The 16,407-nt window shown below is 39.3% G+C and overlaps 1 pseudogene; it reads left to right on the top strand.

Annotated features, from left to right (window-relative positions):
- The first annotated feature begins 499 nt into the window (after window positions 1–499).
- Window positions 500–2,347, top strand: LOC128652385 (rRNA N6-adenosine-methyltransferase ZCCHC4-like; annotated as a pseudogene).
- Window positions 2,348–16,407: the final 14,060 nt, after the last annotated feature.

Raw genomic sequence — 16,407 nt, 5'->3', positions numbered from 1 at the left:
TGCCCTGAAAAGGGCATTTGTATGGGCATTGCCCTGAAAATGGCATTTAGCTCTTTTCCCTGCCCAGACCCTACTCTAAAAATAAAACCCACCCAAAAAAACCTTAAAAAAAAACTAACACTAACCCCTGACAATCCACTTACAGTTATTGAAGTCCAGCCGGCAAGAAGCCTTCATCCAGGCAGCCTCTTCTATCTTCATCCAGCCGTCGAAGTCTTCATCCAGATGGCATCTTCTATCTTTATCCATCCGGCGTGGAGAGTGGGTCCATCTTGAAGATATCCGGCGCGGAGCTCCTCTTCAATACAGTCGCCGCTGTAAACTGGAATTTTAATGCAAGTGACATCATCCAAGATGGCGTCCCTTCCATTCCTATTGGCTGAAAGGTTCCAATCAGCCAATAGAATTTGAGCTGCTAAAACTTTTTAAATTAATAAAAAAATTAAATTTTCAAGACAAAACTAACATATTAAGGAATTATCGTAAAAATAATCAGATCATGCTGGGTCACCACAAAGTTTTGATATTCCTGGACTTTTTATCAGAAACACTTCGCAATAGTGAAGCAAATATTAACGCCAGACTGTTGTATCCAGCTAAAATTGTCCTGGAGCTTCTTAGCCCTGAGAGCCATGCAACAGCTCCTCACTGTCCGCATGGCCCAGCGTTGTTATTTGTAAAAGCTTCACAAGGAAGACAGCAGGGCAGAAGATTTTATGCATGTTCAGCCTGTCGGCATAGGAAGGACTGCAATTTCTTCCAATGGGAAGATGAAAAGGTTTCAGAAGCAAGGCTTGCAGGCAGCACGAATAGATTATAACCAACGCCAACAGCCGCCTCTGACACACAAGCAGTACATGATAAGGTTTGAAAACTTTATTCAGCTTCCATTGCCCAAAAGAAAGTTTTGCAGAGATTGCCAACAGCTCCTATTGCAAGATGAGTGGGACAGACATTTTGCTCATCATGTGCTTGGTGACATCTCTGTATCTCAATTAAAAAGACCCAGCCTCCTGTTGCATCCTTTAGAAAATAAGAAGTCCAATGCTCAATATCTGTTTGCTGATCAAAGCTGTACATTTCTTCTTGATGCTATAACCTCTTTGGGGTTCAGACGAGTCCTCTGTGTTGAAACACCCAGGCTACATGAATTAATCAAACTCCGTGCCTCTGAAGAGCCAAAAATGAAAAGTCTTTTGCTAGACATTGACTTCAGGTATTCTCAGTTCTACAACGAGGAGGAATTATGCCACTACAACATGTTTAATCACCATTTCTTTGGTGGCGAGGAGACTCAAGATATTTGCCGGAAAATCCTTCAAAAAGACGATGGTGAAGGCGTCCTCCTGGTAACTGACCCACCTTTTGGAGGTTTAGTAGAACCATTAGCATTCAGCTTTAAAAGATTAAGAGAAATGTGGAAGACTTCATCAAACACTGAGAGTGGGAAAGAACTACCCATGTTTTGGATCTTTTTCCATACTTCTTTGAGCCTCGTATTGTACAGTGCTTTCCTGAGTTCTCCATGCTCAATTATCAGGTTGATTATGATAACCATACTCTTTATAAGCATAAGAAGGCTGGGCGAAAACAGTCACCTGTGCGTATATTCACTGATATTCCACAGGAAAAAATCCTACTTCCTGAAAATGAAGGATACAGGTTTTGCTCAGATTGTAAGCGATTTGTATCTTCAGAAAATAAGCACTGTGCAATATGCAATTCCTGCACTTCGAAAGATGGCAGATGATGGAAGCATTGTGTATTATGCAAGAAGTGTGTGAAGCCGTCTTGGACGCACTGTAGCGGATGCAATCGATGTGCACTTCCTGACCACTCATGTGGTGTTGGCAATGAGCCTGGCTGCTTTCTCTGTGGTGGAAAAGATCACAAACACAGGAGCTGTCCCCGTCAAACTGAAACTGCAAAAGGCAATAAGAAAAAAAAAGAACCAGAAAAAAAGAAATATCCAGAAGACAAATAAACAAGCCCATGCTACAGCTGGCAAAGGGAAAAGAAACCGAAAAAAATGATAGGGTTTGGAGAAGAGCAGTCTTGTTGAATTTAAACTCAACAACACACTGTGACTTAAGGACCTGAACAAAGATCTTACACCGTTGCTTTGTTATAGAGTAAAAGAGTTGTAGAACTTAACTTATCACTAAAAGTAAAATGCAGTGCACTGGCTGCATTGATATTATTGCTAGCAGGATTAATTGTTCTAGTACGCACTCTGCATGCTGCACCTGAACCTCACCATGCCCATGGAAACTTGAGATTTAGTAGGTGGGATTGGAGAGCATTACTGCTTTAGTGTCCAGCAACTGTCAAAACTAAATTTTTTAGAAAGCTAAACAAATGCTCATCATAAGAAAGGAAGTGGTAAGCTTTGCAGTATGTGACCTTAGATTCTATATGCCATTAGGCTGCCCTTGGGTAAAAGGGCAGATCAAAGTGTTTTTAGGAATCGAGGCTTTGATTGTAGCACATGCATTTAGTGTACAGCAAACAACCACGCTACTCATAAGACTAACACTATACAACTTTCACTTTTGTATCTACCAAATATCATCGTTCTCCATTTATACTGTCATCTTTTTTTTATGCAGTGATGTAGAGAAACTATTTGGTAATATCTGATTACTTAGCATTCATATGCAACAGGGATAATGTAGAATGTATTTTACTTTGCTTATAACAGATGGATATTGAAATAAACATGTATGCAGATTATATAAAAAAAAATAAAAAAAAATAAAAATAAAATTGTCCTGGAGAAGAACGGTGAACATATGACTCAGGAGAGACATGTCGCCCTTCTGCTCTAGGCTAATCAAAGCAAATATTAATGCCAGACTGTTGTATACGGCTAAAATTGTCCTGGAGAAGAAGGGCAAGCATATGACTCTTGATAACACAAAGGATGCTCAGGAGTACTGTCGCAAAAATATAGATTAGGTATTGTTTTTATACTGTATGTTTAGATCCTAATAGAAACTATGGCACTGTACATGTATTTGTAATTTTGTCTCTCTCCCTCCCGCTTTATTTACGGCTCTGGATCCCTCCTCATTTTAAGTAGACGTTAGACAAACAGAATATTATATCATGGAATGTGGGGGGTATTTCATCCCCTATTAAAAGGAAACTAATCCTAAAAGAACTTTGGAAATATAGGCCAGATATAGCACTAATACAGGAGTCACATCTTAAAATACAGGAAACCCCTAAACTAAAATCTAAATGGGTAGGATAAGTTCTGGCCACCCCTTATGACAAGAGGTAAAGAGGTGTTGCAATCCTATTTAATAAGCACCTAACATATAAAATTCTCTTCCAGGATAACAATCCAGAAGGAAGGTTTCAAATAGTTAAAATTTAAATACAAGATTGTAAGTTTGTTATCTGTAATGTCTATGGCCCAAATACCCTAGATAAAGCTTTTTGGGAGAAGATAAGTCTCAAACTGTTTCAATTTGCAGGGGAGAATTTAATCCTTTCTGGAGACTTCAACATGGTCTTCTCTCCCTTGACAGATCGTTTCAGCAAGAGACAGATTGAAAAATGTTTGTTATAAATTATCTCTGAAGGATATTTGGCGATTGCAAAATCCCGTCTCTACGGAATATACCTGCGAGTCTAAATCGTTTCAATCCTTTTCCAGGATTGATTAGTTTCTGATCTCTGCCAACCTATTGGGATTATAAATTAAGGCGGGAATAAAAGATATAATTGTCTCAGATCATGCCATCATCACGTTAGAAATCAATATAGATATCAGAGCCAAAATAAACATAGCTTTTCCTTTCCCAAATTCTTACTCCACAATATACATTTTAAACATTGTTTAAAACAAAATGGGATGAAATTTGTAAATTTAATATAGAATATAGCAATAAACCAGAGATTTTTTGGGAGACAGCGAAGTCTGTTCTCAGAGATGAAATCAAGGTCTTTCTTTTTAGATGAAGGAAAAAGACCAAATGCAGGGAAGAACAATTTTCTAATACAGTTTGGAATGCTTTTTGTTAACCCTACTCAAGTGCATTGGAATAAATATTTTAATGCTAAGTTAGAAATGGAATTGTTTGTTAAACAAAATATTACAATGGAAGAGCAGAATCAAAAGTTTCCATTTTTAGTGTCCATTTTGGGAAGTCTGCAAAATACCTTAATAAATTGGTGAGAAATAGGGGTCAAAAGAATTATATAGCAATGATTAAGTTTCAAGATAAAATACTTACTAATATTAAGGATATTAGGCAAGCATTCTCTAAATGAGATAAATAAGAAGAACTTTTGGCAGAGCTTAACACTGCCTCAGATTCTGAGCACAGATCTTCAAAGATTGAATGAGCCAATTACATCCACTGAGATCTCTGAAACTATTAAAAAGGTAAAATAAAACAAAGCTCCTGGCCCTGATTGCTTGCCAGCTGAATTTTATAAACTCTTACACGTTCAGATATTACTCACTCTTTCCCTACTTTTTAATCAATATTATATAGGGAATACAATGCAATCTAACTTTTTCACAGCCTCTAATATTGTTCTAATACATAAAAAAGATAAAGATCCAGAGTGTCCGGTATCCTATAGACCAATCTCATTGCTAAATCAAGATTATAAAATACTAACCTCTATTATATCACAAAGACTTAAGGCTTGCCTAGGTACAATAATACATATAGACCAAACCAGTTTTATGACAGGCCATATTTGTAGTAAACTTAATAGCAAGAAATCCCACCCAGTACTGGATTTAGCACTACTACTAAATGCAGAGAAAGCCTTCAACTCCATTGGGTGGGATAATTTTTTTTCATCTCTAGATGGTTTCGGGCTAACAGGACAATTCTTACACTTTGTTCATCTCATTTACCATACCTCAGCTTCATCTATAATTATAAATGAGGAGTTGTCAGATAGTTTCATTCCCAGAAGAGGTACTCGCCAAGGATATCCCTTGTCCCCTCTCCTGTTTAATATATCTTTGGAACCACTGTCAATAATGTTAAGAGAAGAAATTAAAGGGATCCGTCTTGGAAGTAAGGAAATTGTGTTGCTGTTATATGCAGATGACATACTTCTATTTTTTAGTTAGACACGGCAGACAATTCCTAAATTATTACAAATTATTGAGCAATATAGCTAATTTTCTGGTTATAAAATTAATTACGGAAAATCAGAGCTTCTCTGGGTATATAAACCCTCCTCTGCAGTAATTCATCCTTTCAAGGAAGTGAACCAAATTAAATATTTAGGTATTATTCTAAGTAAAAACCGTGCCTTATGGTATGATCTTATTTTTTCTAAGTGTTTAGATTACTTTAAGAAGAAGCTAACCTCCTGGAATAACCTCCCCATTTCTTTATCTGCACGTATTATGCTTATTAAAACCATTATATTCCCTAGGCTGTTATATCTACTGCAAAATCTACCGATACTTCTCTCAAGAAAAGATATAAGTGCTTTTAATAGGATGTGCTTACTTTTTATCTGGAAAGGGAAGAAGGCTCGAATCTCTATCTTTAAACTGTCACTTCCTAAAGATTGTGGGGGGCTGGCATTCCCCAATATTAAATTTTCAAACTAGGTATCGCTATGTAAGTTTGCCTTAGCTTGGATAACGGAAAGGAACTATGTTTCCTTTACTGAGATGGAATCTCAGCTAATACATCCGTATGCGCTGAAAGCAGTACTACATATACCAACTTCCAAATTGCCTGCAAATTTGATCCAATTATACACCTTTAAACATATAATCAAAGCTTGGCAAAGTGTTTGTACAGAAATGAAGATTAGCTATCGCAGATCTGGTTATTTGCCTTTAGTTGGGAATCCCGAATTTGGTCCTGGGTTGGAACAAGGGGTATTTACAGTATGGGCTAGGAGAGGTATCAGCTCTATCAGGGAAGTATGTGAAAATGGAATGCTTCAAGCAAAATTATTTCAGGAGAGCAACAAAGTAGAGGGACCTCTACTGGAAAAGACTACATATATAGCACTCAAAGGGTTAATATGAAGTGAATCATCATGTGTAAATAACACTATTATATTATGGCAACTTAGGTAACTGCAATAACTAAGTGTGCAAGGTTGATCAACGTTAAAACATAACTTTTATTAATCAAATTTGCATAAAAAATAAAGAAATTACAAGGTTAAAAACGCACTCAGGAGCTTAAGAGATCAAATGACTCTATTAGGATTGGCTGAGTATAACTTTAAAGTAATACCATACCCAAAAAGTAAATTTTTTAATAAGAAAAAAACAAAAAATAAAATAGAGACCATTGTTTTTATAAGCTTAAAAAGGCAAAATTAAATAAAAAGCTATCTTGTCCTTTTTTTCTTTTTTGTCTTTTAGCTCATATTACTTTGTATTTATGTTGTGTTCTATTGAATTTCTTGCAAGTCCAAGTCAAAAGTCGAAAACAAAAATTCAATCCAACTGTTTACTAAAGCCTGAAATCTACAAATCAGATATGAGATTATGCATCTTTTCTGGTTGTTTGGCCATGTGTTTGCATTAAATCATTGCAATCTATCTTGCTTCACTTGGTTGTATTTGATTTCATTATTCTCATATTCAACAAAGTAAACTAAACAAAAAAAAACCTCTTATACTAAGATATTAAAAGAGCAGTCATCAAAAACTGCACCTCATGTTTGCAAATTGAAAATTAGACTTTAAAGGAGGCAGCAAATTTTAAGGTGTATTGCTATGGCACAAAGGCCCCTATTTAAGAAAGGTCTTGTGGACCTGATCCGACAGTGCGGATCAGGTCCGATAGACATAGCTGAATGCGGAGAGCAATACGCTCTCCGTATTCAGGATTGCACCAGCAGCTCACAAGAGCTGCTGGTGCAACGCCGCCCCCTGCAGACTCGCGGTCAATCAGCCGCCAGCAGGGGGGTGTCAATCAACCCGATCGTACTCGATCAGTTTGATTTCTGGCGATTCCTGTCCGCCTGCTCAGAGCAGGCGGACAGGGTTATGAAGCAGCGTTCTTTAGAGCGCTGCTTCATAACTGCTGTTTCTGGCGAGTCTAAAGACTCACCAGAAACACAAGCCCATAAGCTCCCTACGGAGCTTGTTAAATGGGCCACAAAGTCTTCCCACTCCAATGCTGTCATATGCTCTACAAAAACTTTATTTAAAAAAAGACACAAAAAAAGAACACTTGTTGTCTAGTGGGGGTGCATGACCCCTCCATGTGTGTGTCTTCACTTACTGTATATATGACTAGACACACCTTTGGCTGAGGTGAGTATAACCAATTTCCCAGCCCCCCTACTGTTATTCTAAACTATTTATAGGGTGAGACAGTATTTTATCCGAGCTAACTAGTTACACTACAGTGCTCGCCCCAGAAAGGTATAAAGTAGCTCTGTGGAGGCAGTGTAATATTTTCTAATACTATACCATTTTTGGATATCCAAGACAAAAATGAATTGCCTAATTTAACATAAATAATTTGACCAATAATCATTGAACAATTTTAATATTAGTTATTTTTAACTTAATATTGCCAAACATTTTAGCTGTGTGTTCAGTAAAATCAGCTGGGTGGTGCACCCATAAAAAGGTCATGGGGAGAAAATTGCATCGGGCCCCACCTACAAAATGTCACTGGGAAATGTTGGACGGTATGTGATTGGTTAATTTTTGGTGCCTGTTAGCCTTGTGCATCCAAGACTGTTTATTTCCTTGTGACTTTTAATAGCAAAACATATACAATATTATCATTACCCACAGCACCGTCAGACTGGGGATAAAAAGCAGCCCTGGAAACATTAAATACTGGCCCTATAGTCAGTTGAGTCCATAGAATGTACATTTTTATTATATACAATATATGTATAAGCATGGTTTATATGACAGAAGGCAGAGGCTGAAAACAGGGTTCATATGACAGAAGGAAGAGAATGGACACATGATTCATAATAAGACATAAGGCAGAAGCTGGACACATGGTTCATATGGCAGAAGACCGAGGCTGGATACATGGTTTATACAATAAAAGGCAGAGGCTGGACACAGGGTTCCTATAACAGAAGGCAGAGGCTGGACACATGGTTTATACAATAAAAGGCAGAGGCTAGACACATGGTTCATATGGCAGAAGACTGAGGCTGGACACATGGTTTATACAATAAAAGGTAGAGGCTAGACACATGGTTCCAATAACAGAAGGCAGAGGCTAGACACAGGGTTCATAAGACAGAAGGCAGAGGCTGGACACATGGTTTATACAATAAAAGGCAGAGGCTGCACACATGGTTCCAATAACAGAAGGCAGAGGCTGGACACAGGGTTTATAAAACAGAAGGAAGAGGCATGGCACATGGTTTATATGGCAGAAGGCAGAGGCTGGACACATGGTTCATATGGCAGAAGACCGAGGCTGGATACATTATTTATACAATAAAATGCAGAGGCTGGACACATGGTTCATATGGCAGAAGACTGAGGCTGGACACATGGTTTATACAATAAAAGGCAGAGACTGGACACATGGTTCATATGGCAGAAGACTGAGGCTGGACACATGGTTTATACAATAAAAGGCAGAGGCTGGACACATGGTTCATATGGCAGAAGACCGAGGCTGGATACATGGTTTATACAATAAAAGGTAGAGGCTGGACACATGGTTCCTATAACAGAAGGCAGAGGCTGGACACAGGGTTTATAAGACAGAAGGAAGAGGCATGGCATATGGTTTATATGGCAGAAGGCAGAGGCTGGACACATGGTTTATACAATAAAAGGAAGAGGCTGGATACATGGTTCATATGATAAAAAGCAGAGGCTGAACACTTGATTCATGTAACAGAAGGCAGAACCTGGGCACATGTTTCATATGACAGAAGGCAAAATGTTAAACATTTGATACATATGACTGAAGGCAGAGGCTGGACACATGGTTCATAAGACAGAAGTAAAATCAAAATACAAATAGCCATAAAAAAACAAATAAAAAATCATTAAATGGCATAAGGTGCTCACAAGGCAGAGAACAGTTTAGTTCAAATATCTCAGGAGTTTCCTGTATATCCTTAAGATAAATGACAAATCTGCAGTGTATGCAGTAATAGCGTAAGTTCATGCCTTAGGGTAAATGTTGGCGTCTGCAAAGAATCAATAAGTAGTAAATGATCTTACTTGTTTCCCAAACGTTGTGAAAGAAATATAATACTTCCTTTAATGTAGTCTTATGTATCCTTGGGTAGACCGATTCTGGAGCAGTATTGTGGAGGATTCCGTTTCACTACAGGCATCCGTGTTTCCCTTAGTGAATTTACTTCCTGCTCTATGACTCTTCCCTATAACGGTGTCCAAATGGTAGGTGTTTCCAAAAGCACTGTATCTCTTATGCCATTTGACAATTTTTTATGTGGTTTATTGGATATTTGTATTTTGATTTTACTATAATACTTTTAGAGCCTATTAATATAAGATAGCATAATTTGCACAGTATGGTTGGCCAACCAAGATATCCTACCACTTTTATCATAGATTGTGTTTCAACCTGCGACATTCATATGTTATATTAAATTTAATTTATTTTTTTACTTATCACTAATAAACATTGGCTCATATAACAGAAGGCAGAGGCTGGACACATGGTTCATATGACAGAATGTACAGGCTGGACACATGGTTCACATAACAGAAGGCAGAGGCCTCTAGTTATCAACGTGTCTACTTACCTGCCATCGCCGACCCCAATACGCCCGCCTAAGCTTGCCTACCATCGCCGCCGCGGACCTGAATACGCTCTCCAAAGTTATCAATAAAGCTGTCAAAAAGCCGCGCCAGTACGGGGCGATGAGCAGCGGACTGTGATAGTTATCACTCATCCGATCTCGCTGCTTTTCGGCTTTTTCCCAGCTTTATTGACAAGTTGTCACTAAGCACCCACACTAAACTACACTGTTCTACCCCCTATACTGGCGCCCCCGGAGCCCCCCGCAACTAAATAAAGTTATTAACCCCTAAACCGCCGCTCCCGGACACCGCCGCAACGATAATAAATGTATGAACCCCGCAACTAAATAAATTGTTTAACCCCTAAACCGCCACTCCCGGACCCCGCCGCCACCTATATTAAACTTATTGACCCCTAATCTGCCCCCCCTACACCGTCGCCACCTATAATACATTTATTAACCCCTATCCTGCCCCCCCTATACTGCAGCAACCTATAATAAATGTATTAACCCCTATCCTGCCCCCCCTACACGCCGCCACTATAATAAAATTATTAACCCCTAAACCTAAGTCTAACCCTAACCCTAACACCCCCCTAACTTAAATATTAATTAAATACATCTAAATATTATAACTCTTACTAACTAAATTAATCCTATTTAAAACTAAATACTTACCTTTAAAATAAACCCTAATATAGCTACAATATAAATAATAATTATATTGTAGCTATCTTAGGATTTATTTTTATTTTACAGGCAACTTTCAATTTATTTTAACTAGGTACAATAGCTATTAAATAGTTATTAACTATTTAATAACTACCTAGCTAAAAGAAATACAAAATTACCTGTAAAATAAATCCTAAGCTAAGTTACAATTAAACCTAACACTACACTATCATTAAATTAATTAAATAAAATAGCTACAAATAACTACAATTAAATACAATTAAATAAACTAACTAAAGTACAAAAAATAAAAAAAACTAAGTTACAAAAAATAAAAAAAAAATAAGTTACAGTACATACTTTAGAACTACATTGCCAGGGGAAGGAAAGAGACACTGATAATTCATAAAGGTTCAGTAGGCTGCATTCTGACTGCACTCATTCTACCAGGGTAGCTCCTACATTGTCGTTGCTCAGTTCACTGAAGGGGTTAACTGAGCCTCTCCTGGAACCTATGTCCTCTGAGTCATAAGACTGCCTAGTTTAATCAAGACAGCCAATGATTGATTGATTCATTCACCCCACCTAGACTACAATCTGCAGAGGGCCAGGAATATTTTTCTTCTCACTGCTATACCAACAAAACTGTTGCCACCTTGTCCTTGCAAACTGTAGCAGCTCACCCCCTCATAGAGTGGGGGAAATACCGAGTCTTTGAGATTAGAACAGCAGGAAAGACTAACAGAGACAAACTATTTTGCACAGTGTGTCTGCATACGTCATTTTGCTACCTGACAGATATTCTATCCAAAGCTGCTGCGTCAGCATTACTGTCTTTGAGCGCTAGGCACAAAGTGGAGTGTTATACTTGTTCATTGCTTGCCTAATAACATTTATTTTCTCTCAACAGCGCTGACAGTCACTATAAGGCTGTAAACAAATATTGCTCAGAGGGACTGTGTGTGAATTGTTTAGAAACTAGACTATACAGTGTGCTCTTATAGGGCTTCTTCAACCAAATCATTATTGTCTGGCTAACCACTTTTATTTCCTAACAGGTTGTCTTTACCACAGTAATATTCATTGCAATTAGTTAGACAATTATACCCTGGAATTGTAACCCCTCAAGACTCACCCTTTCCGGCCTAGCTAGTCTAGGCTGGTTACTTCCCCTTTCCCTTTCCTTCGGGTCGTATCCCCCATCCCTGAGTCGAGAGGGGGCTCTGGTGTCCTAGGGATAGTCCACCCAGCAACACTACTGATAGAGTTATATGTGTGGTACCTAAAACCTACAAGCAGCATAATCTCTAACCATTCTTCTTTGTTGTGATGTACTCTGAAAACATGTAAGTTACTTTTTTGATGCCAAGACCCCAGTCAGCCAGATTTAAGCAGATCATTATAGTGCTGTCTTGTGTCTGCAAATCTTACTGAAAATCCATGCAGGTTCACAAAATGCCTCAAACATTTAAAAGAAAGCAAAATCCCCTTAATACCCCTAAATGCACAGTTGTGGATCACTTCAGCAAGCCCCTCTCTAGGTCTCAGGCTGGCTCTGATGAGGAACTTAAAGATGCTAGTAGCACAACTGAGACCACCGGTGAGACTACCCTGATCCAGTCTGTGGGACGCTCACTGCGTGCTGAAAAGGAGGTTATCAACAACCTTATGGACTCTATCACAGCACTCCTGGCTTCTCACCATGATTCCCTATCTAAAAAATTTGAGAAGAGCCACGCAGATTTGAAACGTGACATAGCCTCCATAGGTGAGCGCACGGATATAATAGAGCGCAAACAGGAAGATCTGATGATTGACCACTCCAACCTACTTGGTTACTCTGAATGCTTAGCCGAGCAAATAACAGACCTTGAAGTCAAATTGGCTGACCTAGAAGACCGCGCAACAATATCTGGGTGAAAGGTATCCCTGAGACTGTCTCCCCTCAAGACCTAGAGATATACCTCCGGGAGCTGTTCACTACAATAGTAGGCCCAGAAGAAGGTCAGGAGATGTTGGTTGATCGGGCGCACAGGGCACTGAGACCCAGATCTGTGGAAGGGGATAAACCTAGGGATGTCATAGTCTGCCTGCATTATTATACCTTTAGAGACAAACTCCTTCAAGCTCTCACAGGTGGCAGAAACCCCCCGGGTCAATACTCAGACGTGCAGATCTACCAGGATCTCTCGCCGCACACCCTTCAGTTGCGACGCTACTACCAGGTTAATGAGAGATAAAGCCATAAAATACTGATGGGGGTTCCCTGTTAAGCTTCATATAACCAAGGAGGGCCACCAGTACACAGTCTCCTCTCCACAACAAGCTAGAGAACTCATGCAAAAATGGGACCTGTTGCCGCCGGATCCACCTGATTCCCAGCAGCATGAAGACCCAAACAGGGGATTGAGGGCTTCGGCCCCAGAGTGGTGACCTCTCCCCCAAAGAGTGGGAAATGCCCAGAAAAAATCCACACAGTATTCAAGCAAGAACCCACCCACATGCAGTACTTCTACTGACCCTGGCACTACATGAGCCCCACCTTGCTCAGCAACCCACACTAGACTTTGTACAGGGAGCTCCTTTACTCCCCCTTGGCGATTTAGATATCCCTTTCGGGGGTTATCACTTTCCCCTTATTGTTCCTCAAAGGACTTAGCATGGATGTTTTCAGTTCCTTTTGTTCTGTGGTTTCTTCTTTTGCACGTTTCCCTCTCTACATAGAGAGATATACAAGTGTTAATGTGTCACAGTATTGTTATTGCCACTAATTGTTGCTTGTTTGTGTTTAATTAAGTCAAGAGACATGTTTATAGAATAGGTTAGCTAGCACAACCATGAGTATGGGTGTCCACTCTACCTGCTATCCCAAGCATAATGGCACTACTTAACAGGGACAATCTCTCATATGGCAACCATGTACCTCCAATGTAATACAAAAAGGCCCACTCTCAGGCAATATTTAACTAAAACTTCTTCAACTGTACACCTTAGGACGAGATGCCTTTCTGTCACTACTTGTTCTTAGTATGTAGATTGTTAAGTAGAAGAGCCATACCTCATGAGTAGATTAACTAGCATAACCACTAATGTTGTTGTGTGTTTCAACTACTATCTCGTATATAATTGCACTGCTTAGCTCTGAATTCTATGTTCAACTTTACTGAAATGTGGTAATGTTTTGTTCTTGTCGAGTTGTGTATTTGTCACATTTAGTCCATCACATACCACATGTGAAATGACGCATACGACACAGACAGAAGGGTCAGGCTTCATATGCCGACCTCCCCCCCACCTTAATAGTTGTGTTCTCTTACAATTTCTAGTAAGAGCACTCATTGAGATAGTGTAATATACACATCGCTGAGCATCCTGACAGTTCCTAAACAACGCATATAGATAATTGAGAGCGAATAGGCTCACCCCTCCCTTCTTTTCTTTTCCTTTTTTCCTGGCCCTCTAGGTAACCATTTCCCCGCCCCTTCTGACCCACTAGAGACACAGAATCTTTTGGCCTCATGACACCTATAACTGTAGCTACCCTCAATGCTCAGGGCTTAAACTCCCCTACTAAGCGAAGCCTTCTATCCAATTATCTTAACTCCCACAAATTGCATATCGTGTTTCACCAAGAGACTCATTGGGATAAAAAAAACAGACCGTTCCGTAACTCGGCACACTACCCCATATGTGAAATGGCCTCTTTCTCAGAGAAAAAGAGAGGAGTAGCAATCCTGATCCATAGAGATGTCTGCTGTGCCATAGAATATGCTGACCGTGACCGCGAGGGCAGATACCTGATTCTGGTCTGCACATTAAATGGAATACTATACACCTTGGCCACCATCTACACCCCAAACGCCAAACAGATACCATTCCTGAGAAAGTTTTTGAGGAGACTGGATGAAGTTAAGAGGGGACACCTATTGATAGGTGGGGATCTTAATTTGGTCTGGGACCCTACCCTAGATAAAAAAAAACAAAAGCATACCTCTCTGACCGAAATCTTAATACCCAGTCCAATGCCCTGCGCAAACTTATGTACCAACATGGCCTCTATGACATCTGGCGCTGTCTTGCCCCGACCGAAAGAGACTACACCCATCACTCCAAGCCACATAACTCCTATTCTAGGATTGACTACCTACTGTGTGACTCTTGGACTTTAGACCAATTCTGTGCCCCGCGCATAAGACCGTGCCCCTGGTCGGATCACGATCTTGTCAGTGCCCGGTGCTCTATATTACGTCCCCCTGACTGCAGGCCTTCCTGGAAACTACCTGACCATTTTCTATCAGAAGGGGAAATCCCTCAACTTGTTGAGATAATCTCAGATTTTCTGAGGCACAATGATACGGGTAAGGAGGATAGGTGAGAATTGGCGCTTATATCAATCCTAATGCCAAGTATAGAAGGGTCTCTCTCTAAGAACCCTGAGGAGGATAGTAGAATAATTTAAGCGGAAATACTGGCGCTGAAAGCAGGGTAGTACACAAATACAATATACGGGTAACCTAAAAGGGTCTACCTTAGCAGAAATATAATCTTTATAAAAGTTAATAAATGGTAATAGCCTAATATATATCTTAGAAAATATATTTAATAGTGTAAAATTACAATACAATCAAGATTATAAAATCAGTGTTAATAAAATCAGTACATATATACTAAAAAGTAATTAATGGGGCCCTTTAAATTAGTTTGAAAAAACATACAGAAAGGGGAAAGATTAACCACAAATATATATATATATATATATATATATATATATATATATATATATATACTGTGATTGAGGATAGATGAAAACTATACTCAAATAAATATAAGTATAAAGAGGGCAGAGATATTCAAACAGTATAAATAAAAACAAATAGCAATACAAACAGACTTAATAACGGGACGTCCAGCGTAAAAACCAGGGGTTAAAACAGTAATAATCTGGGGTTAAAACAGTATTAACCTGAAAGTGCACTATAGTGAACAAAAACACTCGTGACTAGATGATCATACTAATAGCATTGGATCAAGCTAATGGGCGAGTGAGGTACCTTGCGCTAATCTGTGGAGCACAGATTGAATATTGTTCGTCCTGTAGGTGGGTGATCCTCTGGAGGTGGGTGTGTACTCCTAGCGTAGTCCACTTACATCACCCTTTCTGAAAATGTCCAGTTGATTTTGGGAGGAACAGAATGTAAACGATCTCTGGGGTAATAGCAATCCTTTAGATGATGGTAGATAGTAACTTCAAGGCACTCTTATTCCGTGGTGCTTAGTGCAGGTACTAGATCATCTGGCAGTATATTCAATTTGTAGACTGGTGCGCTCCCTCAGAGGGCTGTATTCAAATTCACAGGCCTTGGGGGTAGTGAGCCAAGCTTTGGTAGTTGTCCTGTGTGCTTTTTCAACACAATAGCGATCCTTTCGGCGGCTGTATCAAGTTCACAAGCCTTAAAGGAGTTCAGCTTAGCAGTAGTTCTTCTTGTAGGAAATGAGACACAGTCATCAACCGGTTTCTCCCCTCACTTGGGGCTTTTTCAAGATGTGTTCTCATTGCTGGCAGGTATTCCTTTATAGGGCTATCCTGTATCCTTATTGGTTAGTTCAAAGGGGTGTGTGATCCCAGTTAAGGTGGAAATTGAGTTATATCCCTTAAACTTTTAAGGAGGTATCTTATTGTCTCTTGTAGTTTTTTGGAAATGTCCCGTTGTTCATTTTAGTTTAACAACTAGTATACTAAAAGTACATATTGCTCCGGAAAGGAACAACCATACGTGTAATATGGTCACATCCATGGTGTCAAGTGAAATAGACTTAAATTATGAGTAAAGTCTGTTCAAGAGTTAGTATTTTTTGGAGTCCTCAATTTGATTAAACACATAGGTAGAGGTAAAAGACATATGTCAGTATTGTACAGGGAATATAAAGTTTTTACAGAGTTTTACATTTGATAATTACAAACAGAAGTAAATTAGGGACAAAAAAAGAGAGAACTGGGGGTTCTCATTGTCTTAG

The sequence above is a fragment of the Bombina bombina genome, chromosome 3 (genome assembly GCF_027579735.1).
Source record: "Bombina bombina isolate aBomBom1 chromosome 3, aBomBom1.pri, whole genome shotgun sequence".
NCBI classification, from domain to species: domain Eukaryota; kingdom Metazoa; phylum Chordata; class Amphibia; order Anura; family Bombinatoridae; genus Bombina; species Bombina bombina.
Note: the sequence above shows the minus strand (reverse complement) of the source record. Positions and strands in the feature narration are given on the sequence as shown.